This window comes from Cibotium barometz, chromosome 38 (genome assembly GCF_041138505.1).
Source record: "Cibotium barometz isolate CiBa-2024 chromosome 38, ASM4113850v1, whole genome shotgun sequence".
In the NCBI taxonomy this organism is placed as follows: domain Eukaryota; kingdom Viridiplantae; phylum Streptophyta; class Polypodiopsida; order Cyatheales; family Cibotiaceae; genus Cibotium; species Cibotium barometz.
The window spans coordinates 19,369,069-19,386,653 of NC_141083.1; positions in this window are offsets into that span (position 1 = coordinate 19,369,069).

Genomic DNA, 17,585 nt, shown 5'->3' on the forward strand with positions numbered 1-17,585 from the left:
TGTAGTTGTATCTTTGTACTAATCGTAGAAAAGTCCATAATCAAGTGTGGACCTTATGTATTTGAGAATTTGTCTAGCCATGGCTTTTTAGGAGCTTGCATAAACTGACTCATAAGTTCAACAACATAGCTCAAGTCTGGCTTAGTAATAGTCATGTAGATCAAGCTATCTACTATATATCCGTACATAGTGGGTTCCTTCAAAAGCTCTCATATATTTGTGAAACGCTTTGTGTTCTGTTTCAATGGTACTGAAATCGTCTTATAGTGTGTTATACCATATACTTGGACAACATGTCCAAGTCATACTGCCTTTGCAATAACAAAATGCAACGAGGTGATTTTATCACTTGTATGTCCAAGAAATACTGCAACTCACTCAAATATTTTATCTTAAACTTCTGTTTCAAAAGCCTTTTATTACTAGTGATAATCAAGTCATCCACATAGATGATTAATACCATGATTTTTCTATTTATCTTTTTCACATTAAGTAAAAATTTTACATTAAATATTTGAAATCCAATGTTAATAAGATACTCTTGATCTAGTTTGACTATGCTTTGGATACTTGCTTTAAGCCATACAAGGCTTTGTGTAAAATGCACACAAAATTAGGTGTGTATTACTCTTATAACTTGGTGATTGCATCATGTATACTTTTTCTTGCAAAATCACCATGTAAGAAAGGATTCTTTACAACCATTTGATGTAAAGACCAACCATTTTCTATGGCAGCCATAGCAATGTTGACTCTCACAGTTGTTATTCTTGTTAGTGGGCTAAATGTTTTTTCATAGTCAATGCTATAAGTTTGCGTATAGTCCTTGGCAACAATTGCCTTCTTTTTCTTAGGCAAAGGCACTAATTCCATGTTGCATTTGCATCCAATGTTGCCATCTTCTCATTCATGGTGTCTTTTTATTTCTTATTTTCAAGTATCTGCTCAAAACAAGTGAAGCTCCAACTCTTGTATTCCTATAACCATGTAAGGATAATAATGGGTTGTATATTTATCATATCCAACATGTCAACATGATACCTAACTCGCGTAAAGCTGCGTACGCTTGGATTAATAGTGCTCTCAAAATAGTCATGGTTCTCTTTACACCAAGAGTAACCATAGACGGAATGCCAAGCTCCTCATTAAGACTTTGCACAAAGTTGCTAGAGTCACCATCCACATATAAGTGATCTGTTGACACATTAGGCACAAAAGGTTGGTCTACCTTTTCCTTCCCTTTGCGTAATATATGTGTACTTACATTTGTCCTTAACCTGTCTGATCATTGGACTAACATTTGATCCAGTATTAAAGAGGGCTCTCTAGGTCCACTAAGCACCTATGATTTCTGCTCTACATGTGCAACATCATTACTTCTTACATCTGCATCTTCTATTACATTCATCGTTGGTGTATATCAGCTACTCATCTCGTCAAAGACAACATCTCTGCTTACTCGCAAATCTATAACTTTTTTGCTTCATAACATATCCAATAAAGATACATTTCTTTGTCTGGATCTAACTTTGTTCTTACTTAATCAAGAATATGCACATATGCAACACTCAAATACTCACGTAAAACACATCCAGTCTTACGCTTATGAACTTCTGTTCACACGTTATATCATGAACAACTGCAATGGGTATCCTGTTCATAATGTACACAGCAGTTATTGTTTCTGTCCAAAAATAATGTAGCATCAAGACACGTGTCGCTTCTGCAATGTGTCTTTTTTTCTGTTGTGCAGAGTGTACCTCCATGTAAACTCTCTTGATTCTCTACTTTCTCGAGAAATTACTGAACTCATTGGAGAAATACTCTCCTTTACGATCTAATCTCAGGCATTTTCTTTGCATGCTTTTCTCCTTCTCGACCAAGGCTGTAAATCTTTGAAAGTGACAAACACCTCACTTTTCTCTTTCATGAAGTAAATCCACACTTTTCTAGTGTGGTCATCAATGAATGTAATATAATACTTGCAACTTGTAATTATTGCAGTCTTGGTCGGTTCCCACATATTTGAATGTAAAACATCTAATGACCTTGCATTAACATGCTTTCATGCAAGAAAGCATGACTTGCTTCACATACTTTTTGCATACCATCAATCTTAAACTTTGACAAACCTGCAACAATATTTTGGGCCTGCATAGACCCAGACGCTGCTGTATATTCACATAACCAATGTTCTTGTGTCATATGTTAATATCTGTAATGACACATGTTCCATGTGCAAACATGGTTGCCTTTACCTCTCAGACATGTTCACATCATCCAAAGTAAACATCCTGTCATTTTTCTTATCCTTTGTAACCAAGCGACGTTGATTTTTAAAGTCTTCCATAAAACATCCTTGAGGATTAAACTTCACTTGTAAACCTTGCTCAACCATTTGTCCAACAGAAACTAGGTTCTTTGTAATATTTAAAATATGAAGTATATCTGTTAAGCACTTCATTTTGCCATCCTGCATAGACAATGACACTTTACCAACATGCGCAATGGGATGCGCAGTATTATCACCTGTTTTTACATAATCTAGTTTTTTTATTTTTTGCATGTCTTTAAACCACTCACTATTGATTGGTTATGTGATTAGAGTTACCAGAATCCACTTATCATAAATCTTAAGATCCTGACATATCTCCTGTTGTGAAACTGAGTATGTGTTGCATCACAAACAGCTGCTCACTTCTGTCATCACCACCATGTTTACTAGATATGCATAGTTGTCTTGCTGTAGCTTTTCACTTTTAATATCATTCTTCTTTTTATAACAGTCTTCTGCCGCCATGTGTCTTGGTTTGCCACAATAATAGTACTCTATGCTATTTACACTATGATTTCTTTGTTCAATACCTTGGCCTCTTTCGCTTGTGCATGATTGTTACTGCCAATCATTGTTGTCCTGAATTTTGGTTTCCTTGTTGACCACTACCTTGATCTTAACCACGACCTTTACCTCTGTCTCTACCGGAGTTAGAGGAGAAGGTCTGTTCTGATGTATTCTTGCTTTGTGAAGAAGAGTCCTCATCTAGAGACTTTTCTTGTATGATCAGTATAGATCCCAAGTCTCGAAAGTTGAGAACATTCTCTCTGATTATTGCAATGGAGATCTTGAATGGCTTGTACTCTTCTTTACCAAGCTCATTCAAATCGACACTCACCAAATCATCCTCCTGCACCGATACATTGATGGACTCGAGAGATTCAACAATGCTCTTGATCTTTAAAACATACTCATTGATAGACGTGCTTTTCTTTTCCACAATATACAGCTCTTGTTTTAGCTATAATTTTCTTGCCTTTGTGTTAGTCTGGAATATGTGTACCAGATTCTTTCATGCAACTGCTAGAGTGTTGGCATTATGTATGTGTTATCATTGTGTCTGTGACACTGATGGAAAGTTAATGCATGACTTTTCTTGCATCCCGATTCGATTCCTTAAATGCTTTTATATTTGTTGGGGTGGCATTCTCTTCAGACAACTTTGGAGGTTTCTCCTTGTCTCCATCGACATAGTTTCAAAATCTTTTATTTATCATCAAGAAATTGGTTATTCTGAACTTATAAGCATGAAAGTTTTTCTTGTCCAGCTTCTCACTAACAATCTGATTGAGTCCCGTTAACAAACATGTTTTTCTACAACAATCAAAAACCAGTAAACATACAATTTAGACTGTTGTAGAGTGGTACTTCAGCATAATCTGTATGTCATTGAACAGAGAATATGTACACCTAATATCAACAATACATGTGTTAACAGTGTCTACACTCTCAAAATGCACTGTTTGCATTGCAATAACCAGATTTTGAGTAGAGACAGTTCACTACCAGAACTTCTCGAAACTGTCAAAAACACCTTACAGTGATTGGACGGAGATCGAAACGCACCCGGAACGTGTACCACATAGGCACCTCCAAGCCTACAAAGATAACTCCTCAATCGGAGATATGCAGCTTCTGAAGCTACCAAGGGGTATTGTACCTAAACAAGAAGGGGAAGAGATGATGATGCTCTTACTCGAGTACCGCTTTCTTCCTTACTTGTTCTTATCTCTTGCTTGCCTCCTTAGCTCTCACACGAATCGGAGCTCTGATACCATAAAGAGAATGTAGGAGAGAGGGAGAGCTTGAGTTCCTTGTAAGCGAACACACACACACACACACACACACACACACACACACACACACACACAAAAGAGAGTGCAAGACATAAGAAAGAGATGGATGACCGAATTTTTTTCTACCTCTTCTCTTCTCTACAACCATATAACTAAAAGATAAGAGTACATACATAAACGAAAAGTACTCTCCTACAATAACATACAAAATGGTCGGTCCATAGTGTGAACCTGACTATATGAGCTGGCACTATAACTATTTTATAACTCACACAGCCTGTCATCCACTAGCGGCATATCAACCATAATCTCACCAACCTTGTTAGTTACATAAGTGTAGAAGCTATCATCCAGGCGGTCATCAATGTCCACCGTAGTACTAGTGTTGCTTGATATCTCAACATATCTCTATACCCTAAGGATTGTGAAATCTCTCTATCTTCCTTTTATGTTGATATATATGAAGGTTTCAAATGTAAAATCAAGGTGCTTAATGAACTTTCATCTTACCCTAATGACTTACAGTATATCTTTCTTTACTTTTCCTTTTTTATCTCTTGTTTTCTCTGAAATAAGCTAGGAGCTTGCATAAAGGCTTCGTAGTTTGGCCATAGAAAACCATAAAATATCTTGATAACTTGTGGATTTGAGTAAAAGCACATGCTTACTCAAATGTTTTAAGGAAAGGATTGATTGCTCTAAGAACTTAAGGCACCTAGGCTCAATGCTTATGGTTAATAACTTTGGCTCCTTGAATGATGATGTGTACATTGATGCAATCAAATTTTACATACGTGTAGGGTATCTTGTAAAAAACCCTGATTACTTAAGATAAATGTTTGCTTTACAATGTATTAGGTGTTTTTTTGAGACAATGAATTAAGTATAATTTTTTTTATACCTTGAATGACGATGGGCATGCTGCTTAAGCAACAAGCATCTTCTGGTAGTCACTTAAGACGTGATTTTCACTATCAATCGTTTCTATTTTAGGCTATGAGTTTACATAAATAATTCATGCTAGGTCTTGAAAAAGGGCCACATGCCCTAGGAGTGCTTGGTATAGTTTTTATATTTCCCAAAGGATGTAAGAGACGGGTTGTTTTCTCCAAGTTTGTAAGGCCTTTAATCTAAGCAATTGAAGCAAGAACAAAGATAACCAAAATTTGTTAAGGTTAGAGCCCATTGTTTATTTTCATTCCAAAGTGCTATCTCTAGAGTCAAAGGCACATGATGAATAGTAGCAAGTTGCTAATTTTATTAAGTAAGATTTATTATGTTAACCAAGAATATTGGTGGTTCTCTACTACCAATTTTTCTAAGGAAAATAAAGGGTTGCAATCACAACTTCAAAAACTAAAACTGAAATAGGGATCTAGTAGGAAGTAAGTCAAAGAGAGGACAAAAATCAAACAATTGTGAGAGGAAATTGATCAACATGATGAAGCTATAGAGAAAGCTTAACGTGATGAAAAATTAAAATGATATTTCATCAAAACTACTCAATTTAGATTCATAAGTTGAAGAAGGCGAATTGTAATTTTGAGATAATTAAGAGGAGGACACGGAAAAACACTAATTGGAAGTAAGAATTTTAATTGATACTTTCTTGGCAAGCTACACAGCCTCAGTAGTGGAGTATTCATACTTTGAGGGATCTTAAATCCATAATAAGAGTTTAGCCATAGCAAATAGCTTAGATCTTCTTATTCGACCCAATATGGGATCTTAAATCCATAATAAGAGTTTAGCCATAACAAATAGCTTAGATCTTCTTATTCGACCCAATATGGGGTAGTAAATAGTTTTGCATTAATTAATTAATGTAGTACACAATACCTTAGAAATGCATTAATTCAAAATCTTAAGTAGGTTAAAAAATATATATTGGTGTCGCAAAGCTTTCTAGCCTCGTTTTTTTGGAGATTTTGATCTTATAGAGTGTTCATCGATGAAGCCTATATAAGCCGTTGCTTGGCATTTGTAAGGAGAGAGAGAGAGAGAGAGAGAGAGAGAGAGAGAGAGAGAGAGAGAGAGAGAGAGAGAGAGAGAGAGAGAGAGAGCTATGCGCAGTAACGTTGAGAGCGATAACATTCAAATGTTAAAAAATATGGGTTTTTAATTAATTTCCTAGTTTTATAAGGTTAATTACTCGTTAATAGATTAATGTGTGTAGAATGTTTGAATATGGGGCCTAAATGATATGTTCTGGTACATCCTTGTCATGCTATTCGATTATGGCTTTGAATATTTCCATTGTGTGGTGTTAACCACTCCACTGGTTAACATGGTTTTGCTTGCCTGACCTATCGTAAGGTGCTTTGTCATCTTGTCCGTGCAAATGTGTACTTATATGTTATAAGATGCCACTGGAACATATAAAGCAGCATTACCATGAGCTTAATGTTAAACAAAGAAAATCTACGGACTTAGTGTATATAGTTGCTTAAGACTAGTAATAGAGACTAGACCATTTTTATGTTTGGCTGGCCTAGCGTGAAAACTAGTCACTTGTATATGTGTCATTTTTTACAGTAAATAATATATAATCATTCCCTCTTGTAATAGTTTACTTGTGAGCTCTCCTTCTTTCCTCTTCTTGTTTACTTGTATGCTTTTGAATTCATGCTTGTTAGATGGATGTATGCTTGAATAGGTTTGATTAAAAGCTTCCCTCTTCGAGTATCTTCTTCCTCCCTCGCATTTTGTGAGGGAGAACCATCACGAAGGATCATCTCTTCTTGCCTCCATCTAGGCGTTAAGAGCCCTCCCTTCACGCCTTTTGCAAGGGGCATTCCGACGTGTGACAACGGAGTGAGGATGCAATAGACGAGCTAGCACACCCACACGCGAAGTTGCATATTGCAACTCTAAAGAGGCAAGACCCAATGACATATGCTTCAGCATGGTTAAGGTAGGCTCTTGACTTGAACATATTTGGCACCGCTGTTGGGGACTAGCCTAGGGCTTAACTCAATTTTTATGTTCATTCCAAGCTATTGGGATCACCAAATATTACCCGGTGTTGATTAGAAGAAAACTCTTTGAAAAACATATGGTTTTGGAGTCTTGAATGTGTTTGTTTGTTGTGTTTGATTTTATTTTGGAGTTTATTTTGTATTATGTTCTTCTATTTCATCTATTGGTAGGGAAAACTCTCCTTTTTTGGTGATTTGCATGAAATTAGAACCCAAGAGTCTTAGATTTTAGATCCAAGAATTAACTTAGCAATTGTGATTTGGAGTGGAATCTACTTTAAAAACATGAGCATTGAGCTCCATTAGGTTAGATTAGAGTGAAATTGTCAATTTTTGTTCATGCATTCCATATTTTTTAAATAGTTTGTTCATGCATTGTAGAGTAGAAGTGAGCAGAACCATCTAAAAACAATAAAAAAATCATAAAAACTATCAAAAATCATGGCAAACCATCTCTCAGGTAGGGAGGATTCTTGCCGAGTGTGGAGTCAGATGAAGCCCTATTGCAAATATATATAACCTCAAGCAGGAGTAGGGCGAAACAATACTTGACTATATTGTTAGAACCAAGTATCTCCACATGAGATGTAACACCTCCGAATGATTGGATGACATTGCTTAATCGATTGATTTATGATCAGTCTTAAGAGCAAGAGGCTACATGACCGTCTCTATAGGTTTAGGCACTATATCTTTGATGTTGTGCTATTGTGCCCCGCAAGGCATTTGACCTAGTAGATAACTTGCAAGACAAGGATGTAGAAGTCATCCACCCAAACCAAGATATGCGTTTTACTCTCTCTCTCTCTCTCTCTCTCTCTCTCTCTCTCTCTTAGCTAATCTTACATATCACTATAAATAACTCTCTTGATCTGGGCACACACAAAATACAATACAAATAAACGATTATCAGCCTACATAATTTATTTATATTCTTAGAGAAAGAATATGTGAGGAGGTTCTATTCTCACTCACTCTCTCTCTCTCTCTCTCTCTCTCTCTCTCTCTCTCTCTCTCTCTCTCTCTCATGCATATCTTACTAAAAATTAACTCTTTGGACATGGGCACACACATATTAACTTGTAAACACACAAATAGATAGAGAGAGAGAAAGGGCTACAGATGAAGCTAAACTTGAAGCTGTAAGAGAGAATGCTATCCCAAAACACCAACTCATTGGCTATCATCCTTGTGCCTTGCCTTTATGCAATCACACACACAAACTAAAACAACAAAGACAAAAGGATAGAAACCTTAAAAGAACTCAGCCATACGATTCATGAAAACGAAAGACATACAGAGACAAAATGATAGAAACCTTAACAGAACTTAGCCATACTATTCTTCATGAAAATAAGACATTATTAAATATCAACTAACAATAATTCTAATACATCAAGCTATTTAGCATCCTCTTTAATTTCTAAGGAATTTGTCATTTGGAATACATTTTATCACTTCGTCGGACACACGTCTTACTTGATCTTTTTTCTATAGCACTCATAATTGACTTCATAGTAATCTATTAACCCTAGATTTTCTTTGATATACATAAGAACTATATTTCATCTAATCTTTCGAACCCTAGCTCTATAGTAATTTTTGGATATTTATCATCCCATCCACTTGCTGGTTGGACGTATCGATTAGCACGATTATCAAAGAAGCGGTACTCGTACTCTCTAGTTAATTCCACCTTTTCCTCGCGTGAGAAAGAGTGTTCCTCACATGTTGAAAATACACTCAATTCACCTCTTTCATCTGTGAAATTTATAATCTATGTATATTAAAAAGATATTTGAATCACATGTGTGTGTGTGTGTGTATAAAAATACTACATACATGCAATATTGCTTTTAACATATGTAAATCTAAACATAAACACACACACACATGACATAGTTTTTTCATATGGTAAACATATAACATACAGATATGGGTATGGGTATGAAAGTATGGTATTTTTCCATGGCCTGAAATATACATAACCCTAATTCTCTAAGGCAATTTTCAAGGAGAGATATATAAAAATATGAGGTAGAAGTTAGAACTGTATCAATGGTTAAGACATATTTTCACCTAGCCCTTCAAAACTTTTTCCATATTTTTTGGCCACCTAAATTTCAGCCGTCCATTTTTTTGAGGTGGAGTATGCATACGTGAACCTACGGATGTTTTCGAGGTGGAGTATGCATACGTGAACATACACATGCATTTGCAAATGTTTACATGGTCAAACATATGTATGTCAAAAAACTATGGCTCAAACGACCCTGACGGAGGTGGTGGAGGCTGGCATGTCAAAAACCCAACCATAGCTTTCTCAAACAGCTTTCAGCTTTCTTAACTTAAACAACTCCAAAATTCAAGCTACTTGGACCATTATAAAGGACGCAACGGCCTTTACAGAAGCTTAGAAGATTTTTCATGAGAGTGGTTGGTGGGGCAAATTGTGGCTATAATAAAGCAGCTCCAAAGGACACCCCACAAAAGGTGTAGGAGATTGTTATGCTTGAATCCCTCTCACTAAGACTACCATATGTGTCTCAAAACAGTCTGAGAGCTTTGAGCCCTCGCTTATTAGTAGCTTACTCACTGTTGTAAAGGACTCAACAAACTGCACATGCCTATACCAAGTTAGAAAGATTTGAGCCCCTTAGTAGCTTACACGATGACTCTATAGTTTTGGCTACAACAAAACATCATTGTTAAGTACTTAGATGACATTTTGGATCCACGCATTCTAGGTATGCATACCGGTGATTCTATTTTTTTCTTTGAGATGTTTCGAACTTTTTAAAGTTTGTATGATTAAAGAAAACACATTAAAAAAATAATATATTCTCAAACTTTCAGAAGGGCTTAGGGAAGGGAGAGTTTGAGAGGGAAAAAGATAGAGTATTTGCGTGAGTAATGAGGCTATGAGTACTTTAAGCTTGTTGGAAGGCTTGGAGCTTGATGATGGAAAAAGAAGGTGGGTGCGATGCCATAAATCACAACAGCAATAAAAAATGGTAAAAAGGGGGGTCAAAAAAAAAGTTAAAAAACAATGCAGTTTTGGCTATACAACAAAACAACAACGCCCCTGAACGAACCCCACTTTTTTTAAGGTGGAGTATGCATACGTGAACATACACATACATTTACAAATGTTTGCATCGTCAAACATACACATATCAAAAACTATGGCTCAAATGACCATGATAGAGGTGGGGGAGACTGGCATGCCTAAAACCCAACACTAGAACTACCATAGCTTTCTCAACAAACAACTCAAAACTTCAAGCTACTTGGACCATTATAAAGGCACAATGGCTTTTACACTCCCATTCTAAGCTTGGAAGACTTCTTGCCCTAATGGTTGTAAAGCAATGACGCATGGGTAGGTTCATATATAGTATGTAACAATATTAGCCCCATTTATTAGAGGACATATATATATTGTAAATATAGATGTTCTAGTGTAGGTGTAAGATAAGACCCAATTCACGAGTCACATGAAAGTGGATGAAATGCTTGCTATGAGAAATCACCTCTAATTACCTTGGTGTAATTGTGCAGTATAAAGACTATTCTCTCCTATTATCTATTTTTCTCATCTTTTGCATGTCAAGCAATAAACTACACATCAAGGTAGCTCAATTTGCAATAGCCCATTGAGTTGTGAGGTTAGTCAAAATTTTTTTTAATCCAATGGTGTCAATGCCCAAGTTTTTCTTTGTTATAAATGTAATATTTATTTATTTTTTCCTTACAAATGTTATTCTCCTAGGTTAGAATCTCTTCTCTCTCTCTCTCTCTCTCTCTCTCTCTCTCACACACACACACACACACACACACGCACGCACGCACACGCACACGCACACGCACACGCACACCTGCACACGCATGCACGCACGCGCGTACACACACACACACACACACACACACACATGTCCTGTTTGACATTCTCTCTATAGGAAAAGGAGGCTTGTGGTGAGCTCTTCACTTGTTTTTATATTTTATATGCAATCTAAGAGCATTGTGATATATTCAGGCTGATGCCCATATCCATTAATTAGTGCTCGTATAAGCAAGCACTAAATTAATGAGGATACACTAAGGTTTATACCAAAAAAATTTGTACCACTATCGTTCTTGTAAGTCAGACATTATCATTTAACTTTATCAGAATCTAAGTCAATATTAGATAATTTGGAAAAAATCTCATATTTTAGGAATCAATCACTCCATTTAATTTTGAATATATCTTAAAAAATTTAACTCTAAATTTGTCAAAAATTATAGATCTAGATTCTACTCTTCAAGGTCTTTAAGACTTGCGTCATCTTCTCTCTCTCTCTCTCTCTCTCTCTCTCTCCCCCTCCCGTTCATCCGGAATTACAAGAATTAGATGTGATTTATCTCTCTCTCGAGATGTGAGATTCTACTCCATGATTAATCATGGCGCAACGAAGAGGATGCAAACAAACAGAGAGACAGAGAGAGAGAGAGAGAGAGAGAGGGCTCACCCATACCAGCAGCCTGCTTCCTATGTACAATAGGCCTACACAAACACAAAGAATAATATCAGAATAGCAAAAGAGAGAGAGAGAGAGAGAGAGGGAGAGAAATTTGAATTCTGTCTGCATGTATGCAGGGAGTGAGTGTGGCTCTGCATCTGCAAGTCTACATATGGAGACGGCGGCGGTGGCGGCTCTGTGATTAATTTCTTCATTTTGGCATTACTAATGTAAGGTGTATCGCCTTCTAGGTCACGGCTCAGGGGGAAAATTTTTTTTTTAAAATATAAAAAAAATAATTTGACACGTGGCAGATGTAGAAGTCAACATGTCTTCTCTCTTTATATATTAAGTATAAGTAAGATAAGAAGCTCAAATACCATGTTATGATTCAAAAAAGGGCTAAAATCTTGCATTAAATGGTGTTTGCACACATTTCCTATAAGCTCAAATATTACATTAAATGGTGTTTATACACATTTCCTATATGCTCAAATAGTACATTAAATGATGTTTACACACATTCCTACAAGCTCAAATATTGTGATTGGAATTTCGTAGGTCAAACTTAACCAAAGGTATACTCATGACAGTCTGAGTGTGCAACTTAAGAGGAGGTATTGAAAATTCAACAAAGATCACTAATAATATGAAATCTAATAAGTAAATTAAAGAGAGTTAATTTAAACTTGCAGGGAGTATGTGTATTAAGCTATCAAAAATTATTAAATCTTTATTCAAGAGAGGATACATTTTTCCAACTATCATCCTAGAAAGAAATATCATTGTGACAAAAATCTAAGCCATTGAAAGGTGTGTATGTTACATTATTAAATAAAAAAAATAGATTATACATATTAAGAAAGAAAGAAAAAAGTAAAAAGAATCATTTACATGTTCAAGATTTCCACCTTTCTTTCCTTTTATATGGACTTAAGTACAAGAAGTTTAAAATTAACTCTTACATTCACTAGGAGGCATTTGAGCATAAAAAGTACCCTGTAAGGATCCTTAATTTTAAGGAATTAAGACTAATTTTTATTGAGGCTTAAGAAGACAAAGCTCAAAATGGCACACCTACTTTTGGGCCTAAAAGTAGGGGATCTCTCTAATTTTCTCTCTAGGATTCTCTTTCTAGCTATTAAAGCCCCCTACTAGGATCATTGATATCTACGCTTTCAATCTTATTTACTCCACTTTAATAATCGTATTTGAAATTTCCCCCACATTTCGTTTCTTTCAATCATTACTATTATTCATCATGTTTTCTACCAACCTCTGCAATAAGATTCTCTCTCTCTCTCTCTCTCTCTCTCTCTCTCTCTCTCTCTCTCTCTTTTTCCCAAGCTCTCTTCTCCTATTGCAAATACAATAGGTCTATCTCCCTCTCTCTCTCTCTCTCTCTCCCTCTTCACAATAAAATAGCCCTATTGTGCATACAATAGGATAGCCTTGAGTCCCTTCAGAATAGTCTCTTCCATTTTTTGAATATGGCAAAAATTTCAGATTCAACAAGAGCACAGAAGGTGGACTTGTATATTCGCAAATTGAATGAATATGCACCAATCAAGAAAGAACATTTGAATGCACAAGAGAAGCATGAAAGAAGACAACAATTTTGGACTAATGTGGATCTTTGGGTTGATGGATATTTATATCCTAATGATCCTTCTTCGCATTGTCCTCTACCCTTCACTGATCTCCCTTCATTTATTCAGTTTGTTGGAGAGGGTGAGAATGCGCTACTACTTGGGTACTACAGAAGGTTAAGCATGAGCGATGCATGGAGAGTCCAATTCCTCCACTCACAAACAACACAGCTTAAAAATCACTTTGAGTAGTGTGCAACGTGCATTACAAAATGCACAAAATAATATTGTAAAGCTAGAGAAAAGAGACAAAGAGAAAGAGGCTCGCGTTATGAAGCTACAAGACACAATCTCTCGCATGAAGAGGACCCTTGTGGGAGCAAGAGAGAAAAAGAGGACAATAAATAACATTCAAAAACTCGTTGGTGGTGGTGCTCGCCAAGCAAAGAATCCATGCAGCAAGGTTTGTTTTTTGTTCTTTGTCTATTATTTGCAAGTAATTTTGATTAAGGTATTTTTGGTTGTTGTGGTTATTATAAGTAATAGATTAAGGTGTTTTTGGTAATCTTTATTGGTTTGTGATAGGAACTTTTTGAAAGAAGCATGTGGTGATAATGGTCCTTAAGATTTTGGAGGAGGTGTGACATTCCATCATTCAAGATCCACACCACAAGAAGATATGTTAGGTACTCCCAAAGGAGGTAATGGATAACATTACCAATATTCTAAGCATTTGATAAGGTTCAAATTGCATGTGATGAGGTGGGGCATTAGCACAAAAGGATATCAAGTCCTCCATCAACTGCTAAAAGATACACTCTGCAAACAAGGCATCATAAGGAATATTTTTCTTGTCCCCAGAAAGATAAGATTTGCAAAGAGGACATGCAATGATGATGTGCAATACAAAATTGGAGAGTACTATTGCATCAATGATACATTAACCATTGGAGCTTGGGAAAGAAAGCGAGGCAAAAATGGTAAGATAATGTATTCCTACAATGAGTTCAACAATATATTTGTTGATCTACATCTTCAAAGAGCTATGATCTTATTCTATGGACTGCCTAAACAATGTAAGTAATTTTTTACATTCTTTTTGTGAGCTAATAGAAAAATCTTTTAAGTACTAAAACTTATCTACTTTTGTTTGTCATGCAAGGTGACAAGGTAAGTTTTGTGTTGAAAGTGGATGAGTGTCAGATTGTGAAAGGTAAGAGGTTAGAACGAATGACTATCACACTTATGAATGAGGCAATGGCATATACATATGCAAAGAGTGAGATCAACATGACTGAGGAGATTGAGTTACCTTTGGAAGGTTCTAATGAAAACCCAGACAATCTGATGAGCAATAGCGGGAGGGTTTGCAAGTCAAGTTTTCCCTCTTTTAGTGTCCAATAATTTGAGAGAGAGATATGGTGGCTTGGGGCATTTAAAGTACCGAAGGAGACACGTGAAGTGCTGGCTTGGATGTTTGATAGAATACCATAGATAACCAATGTCGTTAAAGCAGAGATTCAGGGAAAAAAATTGGAAGTAGAGGGTAAGGGCTTTTATACAATAGACTGGCATTTAGGAGGTGACTTGAAGACAATAAAGTACCTTCTTTGGGTGTCCACCAGGTGTTTACACCCCAAATCCTTGTCCATGGTGCATGAGAATGGTAAGAGAAAAGAAACAGAAGAAGGCAGGAAGGAAGAGGAAGCTAGAGAATCAAGATGATGAGAATGACATAGTGGATGATAATGTTGGCAATTGGGTTGGTGTCTTGTCTGCTAACATGTGCATGAGAATGGTGAGAGAAAAGAAACAAAAGAAGGCAGGAAGGAAGAGGAAGCTAGAGAATCAAGATGATGAGACTGACATAGTGGATGATAATGCTGGCAATTGGGTTGGTGGTGTCTTGTCTGCTAACATGCTAGGCTGAGCCAAACAGACATTTGAGAGACCCCGAATGAAATCCTGTTATTCCATTCGAACTCAAGAATGTCCACTTTTGTACTTTGCATGCATTCATGCATGTGTTTGATCGTTTGCTCAAGTGTCACGTTGATTACGCATTTACTATGCAAGGCAAGGAAAGACAACATGAAGCTCTTCAAAAAGTAGAGGAGCGACTCAACTCAATTAGGTGCCAAGGTGGTAATGTGCAGATTACTGTTAAAACAAGAAGACCTCTGGCATAGATCGTGAAGTGGCCTAATAGGTGTTATGAGTGGATATAAGGCAACACATTTTCTAGAGAGGCCAGAAAAAGTAAAGAACTCAAAGTTCTCAAACTTGTGGAAGGATTTGTGTAAATGTACAACGTTTGACTGCACCAATCCAAGCCTTGTAGCTCTACATGAGAAGGTTCGGTCAGACTTCAATAGGTTAAATTAATGAATGACTAAAAGCAAGATGACTGTAGAGGAGTACCAAAAATTTCAAGAAGAGCATCAAAATTTTATAAAATCTATGGTCGATACATGGGGTGATACCAACAATATGCATTACATGGTAAACACGAGTTTCTTTCTACTCATCAATTTGAAATGATTATGAATAATAGCTTCTGAATTGGTCTTGTTTTCTTTTGCATCACATTTTGTATGCTCATGGTGCATAGTTCATGAATGAATATGGTTTTCTTGACATGTGGAGCATCCAAGGGATGGAAAAATCTCACTATCGAGCTAGAGGAGTATATTTCAAAAACACCCGCATGGAGGAGGAAAGACTTGTACAAATTACCTCAAAGAAATGTTCAATTGGTTTCTACAGATATATTTTTGAGCAAAAACTATCAATGGAAAAGGCCCGTACGAGTGATTTAGCAAAGGCAGCATGAAATGAAGCCAAAATGAGAAGATCATTGAAGTGGAAAGCTGGCACAAGACCAACACCTCATGCGGCATGGTGATCATTAAGAAGACGAGAAGAAGGAAGAATTTGGATTTAGTGTAACAAAATTTTGTATATAAAATTTACAACATTTTGAAGAGCGTTGTAAACATTTTTGCTTAATACAGACTTGTAATTAAAACTCAATGGCATCATTTCATTACATAAAAGATATAACAAAATATTTACAATGACAATATAATTAATTGCTCTCGAGTCTCTTCTCTACTTGCTCTTCCTCTTCACACTAGGCATTTTTCCTCTATAACACAAAAACTTCTTGTGATTATAACCCTTGAGTGCATTTACATCTTCTAGTCCGGCACCTAGTGCATAGCTAGCATAACAGAGGAAGTATCCAATTTTGGAAGGCCAAAATCCTGTACTGTATCCAAAGATACGGATAGTTGCACACTTCTCTATAAGCATGACTTTATGTGTATTGTAAGGGATAAAAGAATAGCCTGTATATCTAGATAGTGCCTTGATTGTGAGAAGTGAAATTTCAGCATCACTAGAATATTTGCTGTGGTAGACGATAAATATTTCTTTGTCAATAGATGGGATGTAGTGTGAAAGAGCAGCATCTTGGCTAACTCTTACATGGGCAGCACCTCCACGTCCAAGGAAACCATCGGCATCATCAAGCTCAATCTGCATTAAACAAAGAATTTGGCTTTCACATAAATTCAGTCAATACCATAAACTCACTCAAGAAAAAATAAATTACCTTCTGGTTCACATCCTCTTCCAACTTGGATGCATCCCAAAGGTTGATGGAGCCTTCTTCATTTCCTTGATCAAGGGCAGGCAAGGGCTCTCTTCCCATTTCAATAATTCCCAACTCCTGTTAAAGACTATGAAATTCTAGCTTTGTGGGAAGAGAAGATTTAGTCTCCTTGGCTTTGTCAAAGCACAATGATATGGCTCTAGGGGCTTCAATGAAGTTATATGTCACCTCAATGTCCAACTTTAGAAACTCCCTCTTTATGTTCATTTTCCACATTGAGTATACCCCTAGTAGCTTCACAACCATCCACTATAATTGCGAGGCAATAGTCCTCCCTTTGGAAACATCTCTTTATTGCCTTTGGAAAATCCTCCTCCAACATTGGTTGACTTGTTACTTAGTGATGATAACGCAAGTAAGGAATATGGGAAGAATATGCTCATATAATACTACTTTAGCATTCGTTTCATTAGGTGCTCATTTAGATAATCAGTTCACTAGGGAGATGTATTTAGTTTTTGAATACATGGTACATCATATCATCATGTTAGTAATACCTGATGGAACACAAGATACGGCTCCTCAATTTGCCATTTTATATGTGTAATGATATGAAGCATGAATTGGAGAATAGACTTTAGGGGATGCCTTCTTCAAATCCCAATGTGCTTAAAAGGGTACAAGAAATGATGTATGAACACAATCCATATGCATGTGCATTTCATACAATGAGAGAAATGTTACAATCCAATCCACATGCAAATTTGAG